Raw genomic sequence first — 17,596 nt, forward strand, 5'->3', positions numbered from 1 at the left:
TAAATGTATGGCATGGTATCTCAGCCAAAACAAAGTCTGCTCCAAACATGGTGAGCCCATCTAATTAGTCCTGCTTTTCTCAGATTTCTAACTTTGCGTTCATTAATTTCTCTTACTAATTGCTAATTTGTTCCCACATCCCATCCTGATAGTTCATTGTAGATCACATCTCCAATATTGTTTGTCATATATATTAACGATCTGGATGATGAGGTGGTAAATTGGGTTAGTAAGTATGCTGATGATACGAAGATAGGTGGAGTTGTGGATTATGAAGTAGGTTTTCAAAGCTTGCAGAGAGATTTAGGCCAGTTAGAAGAGTGGGCTGAAAGATGGCAGATGGAGTTTAATGCTGAAAAATGTGAGGTGCTACATTTTGGTAGGACTAATCAAAATAGGACATACATGGTAAATGGTAGGGCATTAAAGAATGCTTTAGAACAGAGGGATCTAGGAATAATGGTGCATAGTTCCCTGAAGGTGGAATCTCATGTGGATAGGATGGTGAAGAAAGCTTTTGGTTTGGTGGCCTTTATTAATCAGAGCATTGAGTATAGGAGTTGGGATGTAATGCTGAATTTGTATAAGGCACTGGTAAGGCCAAATCTGGAGTATTGTGTATAATTCTGGTCACCGAATTATAGGAAGGATGTCAATAAAATTGAGAGAGTACAGAGGAGGTTTACTAAAATGTTGCCTGGGTTTCATCTCCTAAGTTACAGAGAAAGGTTGAACAAGTTAGGTCTTTATTCTTTGGAGTGTAGAAGGTTGAGGGGAGACTTGATAGAGGTGTTTGAAATTATGAGGGGGATTAATAGAGTTGACGTGGTTAGACTTTTTCCATTGATAGTGGGGAAGATTCAAACAAGAGGACATGAGTTGAGAGTTAAAGGACAAATGTTTAGGAGTAACATGAGAGGGAACTTCTATACTCAGAGAGTGGTAGCTGTGTGGAATGAGCTTCCAGCAGAAGTGGTTGAAGCAAGTTCTATGTTGTCGTTTAAAGTTAAATTGGATAGATATATGGACAGGAAAGGAATGGAGGGTTATGGGCTGAGTGCAGGTCGGTGGGAATAGGATAGGGTAAGAGTTCGGCACGGACTCGAAGGGCCAAGATGGCCTGTTTCCGTGCTGTAATTGTTATATGGTTATCTCAAGATGCATTTTTATTTGAAATCTTTCCATAACCTTGTTATGGACCTTTTCACACTCTTACCAAGTAAACTGGTTTCTCCTGATTTAGTCCGTCAAAACCTATTATTTTGAAAACATCTCCAATTTCTTTAAATTTCCCTGGTCTAAAGAGAGTTTCATGTGAGCTGCTTGTACAGTAAGTGGGAGACCTCCACCTTTAGAGTAAGGAGCACTAAGTTAGAGAGCCTCTGGTCCCACTGTGCAGCTAATGAGACAGGTGAGGGGGAGACACGGGAGAGCTATCAACATTTCCCTATTCATGGGAAAATGTACCTGGCATCTTGACAATCTACCAGAGGCATTGAGTGCACGGACCTTAAGATATAGGAGCAGAACTAGGCCATTCAGCTTATAGAGTCTGCTCCACCATTCCTTTATGGTGGATTTATTAACCCTCTCAACCCCATTCTCCTGTCTTCTCCCCATAACCTTTGATGCCCTCACTAATTAAGACCCTATCAACCTCCGCTTTATATACACCCAATGAATTGGCCTCCACAGCTGTCCGTGGCAATGAATTCCACAGATTATTGCTTGGGTGTTTACATTGCTTATTCAGTAGCTATAGGAACTCAAAGTGCAACTGGCCCTGCTGTAAAATTGACCAGAAACTAACTTCCTGCCATCTTGGTCTACATCAGTTGCAGGAGACAACATTCTGCTACACAGCTCTATCTACCACAAAACAACATCAACACCTTTTAAAAAGAACATTACCATCAAAATAAATGTCACAGAGATAAGCAAGGTTTGAGTCAGAGGTCTTACTATACATAGAACACCCAAGCAATCAAAAGTACAGAAGGATTTGGATCAATTAGTATCCTGGGCTGGACAGTTTAAGATTTACCAGCGGTATGCAGTAGTTACTGTTAAGCTGCAAACTTGTATTCGCCAATTTATCACTCTTGGATACCTATGTATAATATTTAGCCAGAGGATAGCGAATTCTTTGAATTTATTGCCACAGATAGCCGTGGAGGCTAGGTCATTGAGTATATTTAAAGCAGAAGTTGGTAGGTTCTTGATTCGTAAGGGCATGATAGATTTTATTTATTTAGAGATAGAGCACAGTACAAGCCCTTCTGGCCCAATGAGTCGCACCCGCCAGCAACCCCCCCAATTTAACCCTACCCCAATCACAGGACAATTTACAATGGCCAATTACTTTGCTAACTGGAACGTCTTTAAACTGTAGGAGGAAACTGAAGCACCCAGAGGAAGACCACACCTTCACGGGAAGAATGTACAAACTTCACTGGAATTGAACTCCGAACTCCGATGCCCTGAGTCACACTAACAACTACACTACCATGGCACCCCAGAATATGGGGAGAGAAGGCAGGAGATTAGAGTTGAGAGGTTAAATAAATCAGCCCTGATCAAATGGCAAAGCAGACTTGATGGGCCAAATGGGCTCATTCTGCTCCTATGCTCTGTGGTCTACATTGGACCTGCCACTATGATCAACACCTAAAGTCTTGACAGCATTCCTCTGCCTGCTGCCGGTGGAAAAAGCCAGATACCCAGTGAAAGTGTCTTCACTGCATTACATTGCACCATAAGAGAACAAACATTCCCTAAATCATCATCATATTCATAAAAATTGCCTTCTGCTATTCACAGGTAAATCATTATTTATAACATTCCAAGTAATCTTAACATTTTTTTTAAAATGGGCCAATGTTCCAGAATTTTTCTTTCCCCGAGTGTCAAATGAAGTCATGTGATGCTGTTGATCCAGTAGCCTTGACAATTTGTGCCTTGTACAGCCACAGAATGACTCAGCACACAAGGAAGTTGTTTGGTTCATTGTGCCTATCCCAGCTCTCCAATGAGTCATATTCCCCCAGTTTTTTTTTCCCACATAACACTTCCTTTCCAGGTATATTATCAGTCACTTTTTAAAATATTACAATTGAATCCAAATGCAGAGACACATTAGGCAATAAACACCAAGGTACAACTTGAGAATTAAAATATAACCATCTTCCATCCTGTCCATTTTCTTCATGCTGAATTCATGGCTGCAGGAATTCTTGAACCCCAAGATTACCACCTCCTTGTTTGCTCTTTGTCCGATTTTTTCTGTAACTTGTAGTAATTTATATGTACAGCTGCCACAAAACAAATTTCATAATGATAAAATGTGATTCTAAATTTTCTGGTGAACAGTTTTTTCTCATTAGTCACTGCATACTGTAATCCTGAATAACATTTAGCACCTTGATTTTGTTCTGGCAATATTTAGCTCAATGAGTTCTTACATGATGGATCCTAGTCATTTTCCTTCACATACCTCCCCCAATTTCCCTAGCCCCTGAAAATACCAGGGGGTGGGGTGGAATTTAGATTAGTCAAATAAGCAACACAGCATTGGAACGTGGAGGAGACGTTGATGAGGCATAATTTGGAGTATTGTGTGCAGTTTTGGTCACCTACCTACAGGAAAGATGTAAATAAGGTTGAAAGAGTACAGAGAAAATTCACAAGAGTTTAACTTGGGTCCTCCAGACCCGAGTTATAAGGAAAGATTGACTAGGTTAGGACTTTAGTCCTTGGAACATGGAAGATTGAGGGGAAATTTGAGAGGTATACTAAATTATGGGGGGGGGGGGAGGGGGTTAGACAGAGTAAATGCAAACAGACTTTTTCCACTGAGGTTGGAAGGGACTACAACCTGAAATCCTGGTCAAGGGTGAAAAGTGAAATGTTTAAGGGGAACACAAAGGGAAACTTCACTCTGAGGGTCGTGAGAGTGTGCAATGAGCTGCCAGCTCAAGTAGTGAAAGCAAGTTTGATTTCAATGTTTTAGAGAGAAGTTTGGATAGGTCCATGGATGATAGGGGAATGGAGGGCTATGGCCCCGTGCTGGTCGATGGGAGGAGGCAGTTTAAATGGTTTGGCACAGACTAGATAGGCTAAAAGGGCCTGTTTCTGTCCTGTACTTTCCCATGACTCTTTGAGACAAGAGAAGCTAAGGGAAAACCATTGGCAGAATATGGAGGTCCGCATAGATAAGCATCAGAAATCAGAATTAAACTTGGGAAGCTGAGCTGTGAAGGAGATTCAGTACCTGGTCTAGGATCAGTGAGAGTTTCCCCCGGCCTCTGCACATAACCAAGGTTCCTCAGCATTTTTACCCATTTGTTAAATGGCCCATGCAATTATGCACTACATCATATAGCAAGCTTTTCACCCACGAGTAACCACCTGTCTTTACCGTGAGTAGAGTTATTTAAAAAAAAAACACGAATTGCCAATAACTCAAGTGCTCTAGATCAGGGGTTCCCAAGCTTTTTAATACCATTTAGCAAGGGGTCCATGGACCCCAGGCTGGAAGACCCTGCTTTAGAGCAACCCGACTTCAAATACAATTCGAGTCCATACAACATCCCTGACAAAGTGTTAAGGACAGAGGGAGAGGAATGTCGTGGAACAATTATAGTTGCTTATTCTTCTCTTTCACCAAGAAATCTCCTCTTTATGCCTCCATCCAGGTGATGTGGGAGTGCATTAACCTGGACTGAAATCTCATTCTAAAAATCAGAGTGCATCATTCCTGTTGACACTCCAGTGCAGTAATGAGAGTGCGCTGTCTGGCTGCCTGGCTGCTGGGGCTTACTTCGGGATATTAAACCAATCTTCAAGCTACTTTTCACAGGCTGACATCAAAATTGCAAGGTATTCAGAAGAACAGATTTCTCCCCAGTCACTGGCCAAAATGTTTATGGCTGCATCACTATCACAAATTCCAAATGGCTTATCAATCTTAGCGTAATAGGGAATGAGATATGTTGGTCTTTATTAGTCAGGGGATTGAGTTCAAGAGCCGTGAGGTAATGTTGCAGCTCTTTTTAAAAAAAAAACAACTCTGATTAGACCACACTTGGAGTCTTGTGTTCAGTTGTGGTCTCCTCATTATAGGAAAGATGTGGAAGCTTTAGAGAGGGTGCAAAGGGGATTTACCAGGATGCTTCCTGGATTAGAGATAGGTTGAATGAGCTACAGTTTTTCTCTTTTCAATTAGAAAGAGGCATTTAACAGACATGGAGTACCTTGTTTAAGCTCCTGAGTTCCAGCCTATTTTCTACATCACGTCTTACCACAGTTTCATCTGAAATCAGTCTTAAACAATCACTTTGATTGTAAGCCTGTCACTACTAAGCTCACCAGCACCAGTCACTGAACAGTGGATCTTTTACAATGGAGGAAGAGCATCACTTGGGACAGAGCCCAGATCTGGGGGTGGGTATTAAAAGGGAGGGTCAGCAGTCAGAGACTTGATCAGCACCCGAGGTGGAGGAAGAGTGGAGTGGTTCAGTAAAGTCATCAGAGCTTCGGGAAACTTAGAGTGTTGGGGTCTCAGGGAAATCCACCCAGCTCATGCAGTTTTGCATCACATGAGAGGAACTACAAAAGAGATTATTCTCAACAACAAAATAAAGTGTGCGAGTATGATTAAGCCATTTCCTGGCTCAGTCCTCCACACTTTGATCACTCCTTTACATGACATGGTCTACTGTCAGTGGCTCATATCTGATGAGAAAGTAAGTTACATGTACAAATACAATTCACACCATGCAAAGTCCCCAAAGCACATTCCTGGAGCCGCCAAATTGACCAGAAATAAGACCACAAGACTCAGGAGCAGAATTAGTACATTTGGCCCATCCATCTTGGCGGATTTATTATCCCTGTCAACCCCATTCTCCTGCCTTTTCCCCCCATAACCTTTGGCACCCTTATCAAGTAAGAACCTATCAACCTCTTCTTTAAGTATATCTAATGACTTTGCCTCCACAGCTATTTGTAGCAATGAATTGTACAGATTCACCACCCTCTGGCTAAAAGGATTCCCCCTCTTCTCTGTCCTAGACTCACCCACTATTGGAAACATCCTCTGAACACCCACTCCAAGTTTCAATGAGATCCCCTCATTCTTCTAAGCTCCAGAGAGTACAGGCCCAGAGCCATCAAATGCTCCTCATACATTACCCTTTTCATCCCCGGGATCATTCTTGTAAAACTCCTCTGGACCCTCTCTAATACCAACATATCCTTTCTTAGATATGGGGCCCAAAACTGCACACAGTACTCCAAATTGGTCTGACTAATGCCTTGCAAAGCTTCAAAAAAAAAACAAACAAACAGCCACTCTCATCTTCCACTTCAAGAAAAGTGCAATCAAAATCATGTACCACCAAATCCCAATTATGGGGCAGCACGGTAGTGTAGTGGTTAACACAGTACTTTACAGTACCAGCTGCCCAGGTTCAACTCCTGCCAGTCTGTAAGGAGTTCATACATTCTCCCTGTGACTGTGTGGGTTTCCTTCCACAGTACAAAGACATACCGGTGGGTAGGTTAATTGGTCATTGTAAATTGTTCAGTGATTAGGCCGGGGTTAAATCAGGAGTTGCTGGGTGGTGTAGCTCAAAAGACCTGTCCACGCCGTTTCTCAATAAATAAATGAGCAAACAAGCAATAGGGTTGAATTTTGAGGACAATATCTAATTTTACCATATTATTCTGCTAGAACAGGCCCTTCCAGCTGCACCATCCAGCAACCCCCCACCCCCGATTGAACCCTGGCCCAATCACAGAACAAGTTACAAAGACCAATTAACCTACCAACTGCTATGTCTTTGGACTGTGGGAGGAAACTGGAGCACCCAGAGGAAACCCATGCGGTCATGGGGAGAAAGTACAAACTCCTTACGGACACCGGCAGGAATTGAACCTAGGTCATTGGTACTGTAAAGCTAACCACTACGCTACCGGGACACCCACATTACCTTCAGGTAGGGAACAACTTATTGTGACCCAGTCATCTATGATGCAAATTAATTTGGTCCACAGTAGATCTAAATGCTGGAAGATGTCACATGGCATTGGAATAATTGCAGTCACAGTCAACACAGAAACAGAGCAACTGCAAATGCAGTTTAACATAATAAAATTTAAAGGAATGTTATGTTTTATTAAGGAACAAAATAAAACTTAAAGGGGGAAAAAAATCACATCAAGCCAAACAAGTATGAGGAAAGGAGGGATCAAGTAGCAGTTTAAAGAACTGAAGAGGTTTGGGGTGGGAAACATAGGAGTTTGTCACTTAGCTTGAATCCCAAATGGGAAGGTAGAATCAACGGGAAGGTAGAATCAACGGGAAGTTATGGGCGACCAAGTTCTCAGAAAGGCTGTCAGGCCCCAGAGTAAAAACACATCTCAGCGTGGAGGATCGGCTGAGAAAATTTTTTTTTTAATATTTCTTGCGACCTGATGAAGGGTCTCAGCCTGAACATCGACTGCTTTCCTGACCGACTGTTCTCCAGCATTCTGTGTGTGTTACTCTGGATTTCCTGCATCTGCAGATTCTCTTAGAAGAAAAAAAAATTACTGGGAATCTGAAATTAACTGCTAGAAATACTCAGGAAGTGAGGGAGCAGTGACACAGAGTTAACATTTCAAATCAAAAGCCTTTCATCAGAACTTTTAACATAACACAGTGGTTCCCAACCTTTTTTATGCCATGGACCCTCAACATTAACAGAGGGGTCTGTGGACTCCAGGGTGGGAACTGCTGCTATAGAATGAAAAGTTAGCAACAATGATATGGTATTGGACCTCTCAGCCTAACAGTACTAGAAAACTATTTATTCAATTGTCCATTAGCGCCCTGCAAATTCCCACAAAAAGATCATAAGGCAGCTTCGACCACCTGTATGATTGGTGACAGTGCCACTGGGATACTCGATAGCAAAAGCGTCAGAGACATCTCTCTCTACTTCCTCCCCAGCCCGTTCAGACAGGCAGCAAGATTTGCAGAAAAAGGCAATGGAAGAGGATGGGTGGAAATGAAACCAAAGGTTAACTCTTACCACAAATAAGTAAGTGAGCACTTTTTGTTCTGCATCTCTGCAGCCCCCATGGTTGTTTCAGTAATACGGGGAGCTCCCTTCCTGCTTGGGGAAGACACTACACTTCTGCTAAATGTGCAAGGAACACGTAACACAATGTGACCAGAATAACAGCTGTGAGAAAACATGGTGCAATTGCATCGAAAGCAATTTGGCTTTTGAGAGGGTCAGAGTGAAATGCTTAAAATGTTGGAAGCATTTGACAAAGTTGAGTAGATATTGTATCTGTTGAAGAAATTAAGAATAAGGGAAGTTACCTTAAAATGAAAGCAATATTCTTTAGAAGGAAAAAAATATTTCGTCAAACATACTGCAAAATTTCCATTGAGAGGACTTGTTGTCCAAATGTAGGAAGATTCCTGTTGGGCAACAATGTTAAAGAATATGGAGCCAAGACGGATAAGCAGTATGACAATAGACATTGACCAATTAACATCAACATGAATGACTTCAACAATTTCACACAGCAGTGAGCTCAAGAAACTAATCTTTCTCCAATAAGATGTTTTTTCTGCATTCCCACCAAAATTCATTAATTATTATCTTTCTTATTAGCTCTAGGTTCCCTAAGTGGCAGTGTCTTTGCCACGTCCAAGAGAAACATCACAGCAAGAGAAATACAAGGGTGCCATGGCAGCTTAGCAGTTAGCACAATGCTCGTGGTATCAGAGTTCAATTCTGACATCATCTGTAAGACCTCCCCATGGAATGTGTGTGTTACCCACCCCCACCTCCCCAGTGCACCGGTTTTCCTCCCATAGTCCAAAGACAACTGAAGCCTAATGTAATGTGTCACACTGCACTAATTAGCAAGACAAAGGAACTTCCAAATGACCTCATGGAACACAAACAACAGGAATTCTGCAGATGCTGGAAATTCAAGCAACATACATCAAAGTTGCTGGTGAACGCAGCAGGCCAAGCAGCATCTATAGGAAGAAGCGCAGTCGACGTTTCAGGCCGAGACCCTTCGTCAGGACTAACTGAAGGAAGACTCTTCCTTCAGTTAGTCCTGACGAAGGGTCTCGGCCTGAAACGTCGACTGCGCCTCTTCCTATAGATGCCTCATGGAACACAATTGCCTTTCAGCCGACCAGCAGCTACCATGTCCAGAACATGATCTCCTCAGACACTGCTTAAAGACTACCCACACATGAAGTTCAATCTTTCATGAATGTAGTGTATGTCTGTACTACAAAGTAATCGGGGATGATGATTTGGGGATTAGTGGAGCCCATTACTTAAATGCACCAACAATTTGTTTGCAGACCCTTAAACTGGCAAGTGAACATCAAGGTAAAATTTGAATTGTTACGTGAACAGAAGGCAAAGTTTGAAGAGTTAGGTGATGTCAAGACATTGATGGCATCTAACAGGGAGACCAAGTCACCAGAATATCACACTGGCAAAGCTGTTCCAAGCATTGAATTTAAGTGAGGGAAAAGACTGGACTGTCTACGTCATTTTCTCCCCCGATCCAATAACAGCATGAGCCATTGCATACACACAGTCAATGCTAGCTGAAGGCCTTGAACAGGCAAGCTGCAGCTTCAGAGATGGATCACCTTCTTGTACCTCACCCAGATGACTTTCATTTTATATTATATTATATATTAAATTATATTCAATGAGACATTTTCTGATGGGATCACATTCTAACCAGGGGATCTATTTAGTCTATGGCACTCGTTTGCTGCAGATTTGTCAAACGTGTCTGTGGTGTCGATGGTCAATTATGTCACAAGAAAATCTTTCTTGTACCATTGGGTGACCGAAAGAATTTGGTTGAATGATCCCCAGTATGGTCGCCCCACAATCTGTGTTACTATAATAATATTAAGCTCTCGTTTCTTAAATAAAACTACAACCATTTGTGACACAAGAGGTTCTGCAGATGCTGGAAATCTTCAGCAACACACACAAAGTGCCGGAGGGACTCAGCAGGTCAGGCAGCATCTATGGAGGAGAATAAACAGTCGGTGTTTCCTCCAGCATTTTCTGCGTGTTCTAACAGCCATTTGAACAGGTTTGAGAGCACAAGATACAATTGTACCCACTTATGGCAAGAAAGGTATACCCTGATAACAAGTCAGGACAGAAGAATTGCAAGATGGCCCTGGCGACCAACGGCGACATTTCACAGACAGCTCACAAAACTATGAGATACTCTATAGATATACTCCTTCTCAACTGTGATCGCTGCAGTCTGCAGTTTCCCTTTTAACCATGTTCTCTTGAACCAGTTAGATAACGTGGGGTGGGGGGGTGGTTAGCGAACTAGACTCCCCAGAGTACAGGTACAGCCAGGGCAGCCATCACTGGGAGTGGACACTGCGTTGAAGCCTGATTGCAGAAGACAAACCCACGATTGGCTCCATTACTCCACACCAATTGAAGATCAAAATTGTCGAGGGCTAGAGCAGTAAACAAACGTCTGCCTGCATTTGACTGGTCTCCTCACTACTACAGTCAGGTGGGAGGTACAGGAGTCCTGGGTCCCACGCCACCAGGTTTGGGAGCAGTTGTTGCCCTACAGCCATTGGGTTCCTGGGCGGGCTTCACTCACCTCAGCACTGAATGGGCTCCGCAGCTGTGGACTCACTTTCAGGGACTCTGCAGTTCAGGTTCCTTGTGCATTTGCTAACTATTTTTTAAAAAAACTATTTGTGTAACTTGACCAAGGCATCAAATGTTCAGCTCACTACTCCACGAGGTTTACTCGCCTCAGCGCCGAACTGGCTCTGTGACTGCGACCTGCAGCCATCAGTACTCACCACAGCACTGAGCTGACTCCATAGCCACCGACTCCCTTTCGGGAACTCTGCGGTTCATGCCCTGTGTGAGTTTTTTTTTTGCACATTGGTTGTTTGGCAGTCTTTGTTATGTGGTTTTTTTTTTAAATAGATTCTTTTTTTTGGTTTTGTGTGCAAGATGAGTCTCAAGGCTGGATACATACACATACTTTGATAATAAATGCACTTTGAAGATTGACACATTGGAGGTTGGCAACTGTCTTATTGGGGCAAGAAGCATCAATCAGTTAGTTACAGGTCTTTGTGATGTGGGCAGATCCAGAATAGTTAAATCCATGGTTTATTCTGGTCAATGAAGCATCACTGATGTACTAGTCAAGAGGTTCCCTCAAATGATTGGTCTGGCTTCCTTTCTAAAAGCCAAATCCAGGCAACAGAATTGGATAGAGGAGGGGTGGGGGGGGGGGAGTTACATTCAGCAAATTTTAAATTTTTCTTAGAAATCCTCTAGGCCAAAGGAACTGTGATAACAGTGGAATTCTGAAGTTTTGAGGTTCTACAAATAAAGTGGGCAAGGAACAACTTAGAATCAAGAGATTTTGCAATTGCTGAAAATCTTGAGCAACACCCTGGTGCCCCTCCTCCTTCTCTTTCTTCCATGCTCCGCTGTCCTCTCCCAGCAGATTCCTTCTTCAGCCCTTTACCTCTTCCACCTATCACCTCCCAGCTTCTCAGTTCATCCCCCTCCCCCACACCCATCACCTGCCAGCTTGTACTCCTTTGCCTCCCCTTACCTCCTTATTCTGGCTTCTGCCCATTCTTTTCCAGCCCTGAAGTGTCGTGGCCCAAAACGTCAACTATTTATTCTCCGGCATTTATAAAGCACTGGTGAGGCCTTACTTGGACTATTGTAAGCAGTTCTGGGCACCTGATCTAAGAAAGGATGTGCTGACATTGGAGAGGGTTCATAGGATTTCGGGATTGAAAGACTTGTCATAGGAAGAGCATTTGATGGCTCTAGGCCTGTAATCACTGTAGTTCAGAAGAATGAGGGGTGACCTCATTGAAACCCATCAAATGGTGAAAAGATAGGATGTGGTAGGGGAGTCTAAGACCAGAGGACATGGCCTCAGAATAGAGGGATGTCCTTTTAGAACAGAGATGAGGAGGAATTTCTTTAGCCAGAAAGAAGTGAATCTGTGGAAGTCTTGATTGTTCAGGGCTTGAAGGGATATGGGGAGAAGGCAGGAGATTGGGGCTGACAGGGAAAGTGAATCAGCCATGATGACATGGTGGAGCAGACTCGATAGCCAAATGTCCTAATTCTGCTCCTGTATCTTATGGTCTTGAACAGGATTTTATAAAGCTGCAATATTACCGTGCGGCTCTTGAACTCAATCTGCCCACTAATATACCATATGCTTTATTTACAACTCTATCAACTGGCACAGTAACGTTGTGGGATCTGTGGACATGGACCCCAAGATCCCTCTGTTCCTCCACACTGCTACGAATTCTGCCATTAACCCTGTACTCCAACTTCAAGTTCAACCTTCCAGAGTGTACTATTTCACACTTTTCTGGATTGAACTACACTTTCACAACTCTAAAGGTGCAGCACTCTCTTCACTCATTTCCAGTAGTAATGTGGGGTATATCCCGTCTGACCCTGGGGACTTACCTACCCTGTTTTTCAAAAAGGTCCAGCACATGGGAATCCTGATCAGTATGGACAAGTTGGGCCAAAGGGCCCATTTCCATTCTATCTCACTATGTCTCTATGACAACCATCTGAATTGCTAGAGCAAAACATGCTAAGGCCATTATGGGACCAGACAGAATAATAGTTTGACATGGACTAGATGGGCTGAAGGGCCTGTTTCTGTGCTGTAGTGCTCCGACTCTACGTGTGATCAAGTTAGGATCGCCTTCACATCCCAATTGAATCCGTATGTCACTTCAATGATGCCTTCAGACTTGGATATGGGAGGGGGTCAAAAGTAAAAGGAGTAGCATTTGCTCCTCTCTCACAATGTGCTCTACTTACACGGTTAGGAATGAACAACTGCAGCCAAGCATCAGTTAGGACCGAGTTTAATCCCATTTGACATTGCTTTTCTTTAAAGATCCAATTAGCACCGCAACTGGTGCTTGGGCCACTGCCCTTCCCATTCAATGTTTTCTAAAGAACGATTAGAACTGGAAAAACTGAGTGTGATGCAAAGGCAGATTTCACTTCTTCTATTGCTGTGTGTTGGAAAAAAAACACAAAGTTGCATTCAAATAGAAAACGTGGTGACTAAAAGAAGCCCCAAGCACTAAGAGCATCTAGTTGAAACGGAGGGCCCTGTTCCAATGTAAGAAATGTAGTAAAGCTTGTATCTATCAGGAATGCAAAGGTAACAACTGGCAAGATATGATGTTTTAGTAATGACTAGGTTAGAGATAAATATTAGCCTGATAAACCACAGATTTCCATGGCTCTTTAAAGAAGATTGCCTTTGTTTACCCAATGAGGCAAACACAGTCGACATTCTGAATCTCATTAGGGAGGGAGCACGGCGTCTGCCAGGACTACACTCAGTATCAGCTAGTTTGGAGACCAGAATGTACAAACGTCACGGAAAGACAAAATGGATACCAACAGAACTGCAATGGGTTAACACCTCCGGATCTGCCCCATCAGGGTTACATGCAAATTAAGTTACCCTTATAGAAAGAATTTACTTTCTTTTCTCAGAATATTTGAGAGACTTACTGTTACGCAACTGTCATACATTTTAAGTCAAATTGTTGCTTTTCTTGACTTTGTGGAAAATGCCACTTAACCTTGTGGCAAGCAGAAGGGTCAACTTTATTGACCATACTGTACATTTACAATACACATACAAGTAATTTGCTGTGGTGTGTTGCAACAAAAAAAACATTTGGCAATTAAAAATATAGAATTACAATAAAGTTAGAGGTTAAAGTACAGATATGGAATAAATTGTGCATAAATAAATACCAGCATATACATACAATGTAAACTTGATTATAAAAAGTGGTTTAAAGTGTTTACAGTGCAGTGTCAGGGGTAATAGATAGAGGTGGAGGGTGGGGGGGGGGGGGAAGGAGCTAACCAGAATGGTTGATGAGATTAATTTTCTGGGGGATAACATTTAAGTATAAACTGGGATTTCAGTGAATTTATTAATTTATTTTTGAGAAAGGGGTTAAACTGGACTCTCTGGGGTTGGCTGAGTTATATTATCCCACCCGCTCCCCACATTTACTTCAGCTCTTCTCCTCAACTACGTAGAAGATACATTTCCCAGAAGTGGTCAGCTTCAATACTTCCCTGCTTCTGGGTTCAGAGGACAGAGCATTGCTCCATTTCTAATTATCAAACCCTCCTGTAGACTTCAACTTCACTGCACACTGTCAATCCCTTACACTGACATTCCACACCAGTGGCCTTTTCAAGTAGACTCACCAATTGGATAGGAATTCTGAATTTTACAGAACTGCACACAAATTTAAAACCCAAAATGAAATCCAACCAGTCCGTGTTAGTGTTTATACAGCATATAGACAGAAGTCTTAAATCACATTTACCCGTCTTACTAGTTTAACAAAAATTTTTTAAATTCATTCCGTATTCTTTTCTGATTCAGCTCTGGGCATTTGCGTATGTATGCGCAAACAAAGGGAGGTATTGCACACATGTTGAAGGCCACAAGAAATCACTTTATTAGAGTTATTTAAAGCATGCAATGCAGAAAGAAAGACTAATGATTACTGAAGTAGTCATACAGTAAACAAAATACTTATCATCCACTTAATGAGCTGATCTGCACAATGCCAGAGAGGAGCCACAGATCTGACAACCTCTCACGCAGTTCTCTCTCCCTCCCCCCCCCCACCACTCTCTCGATGTCCTTGACCCCATCTCCAACAGTTAGCACTAGCACTAGTCATAATCCAGCCTAAGAGAAGATAAGAAATTCCCCACTTTTTACCCATTAAACAGACCTTTTTTAATCTCTAGCAACCTTTAGCCTCAACAAACAACTCAGAAATCAAGGGGAAAAACATTCTTCACTGGTATCTAATCTTAACAATGCGAGTTCAAAATAGAGACAAAACAAAAAGGGGAATAATGAGAAAACATGCCATTACCACCTTCCATACCAACACCATTTTGTCTTCCAAACTTGCATTTTAATTGAGCGTATATCAAGGAGGAATCACATCAAGTCCTAGTAGCTCTACTTTCCTTACAAGTCTTCAAACCAGCAGCATCTGAAGCCCCTGAAATACCACAACTCAACATGGAACTCATTCTAGTTATTCATTGCGCTATATTCAAAAGGAAAGAAAACTACCCTAATAAATTAGTCCTTGAAAATTTAATCCCCATCCAATGCTAATTTCAAAAAAAACTTACAAATTAAACCGAAACAGACCTTCATTTTAATTACATCCCATAAATTTCTCTTCCATACTTGACTCAGAAGTACCTGGCTGACATCTCAGTGCTTCAAGGCACAAAGATAACCATGGAAAAGTTTCAAAACACAGGACATCTAACCTTGGTATTTACAACTTCCTCGTGAATATTTGATGAAATTTCTATATTATCAGGCATCATTGTGCATGGTACTATAGTCTGAAGACCAGCCTTAATGGGTTATTGGAACCAGCACTATTGAGGGATGAGTTTTGACAGGTATTGTCAAACCATTAGCTATTCACTTATTCCAGCAACACACCCCTCATGAGTAAGCATCTGAATCTGAATTTCCAGCACAAAGACGAGAACTATTCAAGTTTTTGGAATAAGAGATGACTTCCTCCTCTTCAGTGAAAGTACGGCTCTTGATTTGGTTTCAAACAGCAGAAGACAAACTGTTGCACCAAGCAGAGCCAACAATTCAGATACTGGCATAAACGGACCACCCATAAGAATTGATGATTGTGTCCATTTCTCCTCAAGCCAGCCGTTGCCAGACAGAACATTCTGCACAAATTGATTAAAGAGCAAGGAGGTTCTCTCTAGAGTTGAGACATCACTCATCACTCCATGTGCATCACCAGAACTGACTGCCTGGTTACTTTTACCACTATGGCAGCTGGCCTCATGCATATCAGTTTATGGGAATTCTGTGCTCAAACAATGACAGCCCTTCAGAAGTACCCAATTAATCATGAACGTTCATGAAGTTCTTGATTATTTTCCTCCAAGGACAAAATTCAAGAACACAGAGGTCTCCGCTCTGAGGCCTCAAAGTGTAAAAAAAACCTCAAACTTTATCATGTTAACCTTGATGAATTGAAATCCAACCATTCCAAGTTGCTTACAACAAAGCATGAGAAAATCTGTAGATGCTAGAAATCCAAAGTAACACAAAATGCTGGAAGAACTCCGCAGGTCAGGCAGCATCTATGAAAATGAATAGATAGTCAAAACTTCAGGCCCAGACCCTTCATCAGGACTGGAAAAGAAGGGGGAAGACACCAGAATAAAAAGGTTGGAGGGAAGGAAAGAGGGACCAGCTAGGAAGTGATTGGTGAAGCCAGATGGGTGGGAGGGTCCTGGGCCAAAAAGTCGACTATTCATTTCCATAGGTGCTGCCTAAACTGCCAAATTCCTCCAGTATTGTGTGTGTGTGTTACGACAAATAATGTTATTTCCCCTCAGAATCTTTGAAGGGATCCACACTAATTGCCTGTAATAAACTTTTAAAATATTTTAAAATTTAAACAATTATCTTTATCCCCACATTCATCGAGGCAACTTAAACGCGATGGAGGCAGGGAAAGCCAGAGCTTCTAAACACGACAAGAGTATTGCTATTTAAGATTTTGAAGGAGGTAGGAAGTCAGCATTGGCTTTTGTTGTGTTTTCAAGCTCCTGGCCATTTTCTCACAGCAGGCCCACAGAAATTCAGAACCAGGGAGGGGAATGGATGGAGAAATCTGATACACAATATACAAACAGGATGCACAACTCTGAGCCTGAAAACAGCTCAATAGATTTCAAGGAAGTTGGTTCAGCCATGTCTATCCTGAACTAGCAAGATAGGTGGGTGGGAGCAAAAACAGAGAAAGGTAACCAGCTGAGAACACATTTTAAATGTCAGGTTTTCCACCAGACAAAATCCAAAAGAACCAAAGATAGCTTGGCATCAACTCATGTGTATTCATATCAGGATTAACATTTTAAAACATAAACTCTGAAAACATCCTCCTGGCTTTTCCACAATATCTCTGAACAAACAAACAAAATCTTCCCCAGCAGCCAGTAGTCCACTCCCAAGTGATCGCATTTCAAATGTATGGCTGGATAATATATTCTGGCAGTGTATTCCATTAAAGAAAGTGTCATAAAGTCAAATCCCTCGCCAAAGGTCCACGAAAACAAACATTTACTTTCCTATGGGGATTGCCCAAAAACAAATCCTGCAGCACTCTTGACATAATAAACTGTCTCAAGGTCCTACACGTAACAATGAATGGAATTCAGGCCAAAAGAAGAGATATTGGGACAGGTGGCCCTCTACTTTGTCAAGAGGATGCGATGACACTGAAATAAATATAAATGCCTCAGACTATCTCCAAGTGATAATCCACAACACCAAACAGATGGTAAACCTTGGCATAAATCTTGTTGCCTGAATAATACATGGACTCCATCACCTGGGAGCTGAAGAGAGGGGAGGGATACTAGGGATGAAGCAAACAGAT

General features: G+C 42.1%; 1 protein-coding gene across 3 annotated transcripts in view; it reads right to left on the reverse strand.

The window, feature by feature from the left end:
- LOC134340993 (ubiquitin-associated and SH3 domain-containing protein B-like) overlaps positions 1 to 17,596 on the reverse strand; it is a 162,072-nt gene that overhangs the window by 132,406 nt on the left and 12,070 nt on the right. The gene's annotated exons all lie outside the window — the stretch shown is intronic.

Source organism: Mobula hypostoma, chromosome X2 (genome assembly GCF_963921235.1).
Source record: "Mobula hypostoma chromosome X2, sMobHyp1.1, whole genome shotgun sequence".
Classification (NCBI taxonomy): domain Eukaryota; kingdom Metazoa; phylum Chordata; class Chondrichthyes; order Myliobatiformes; family Myliobatidae; genus Mobula; species Mobula hypostoma.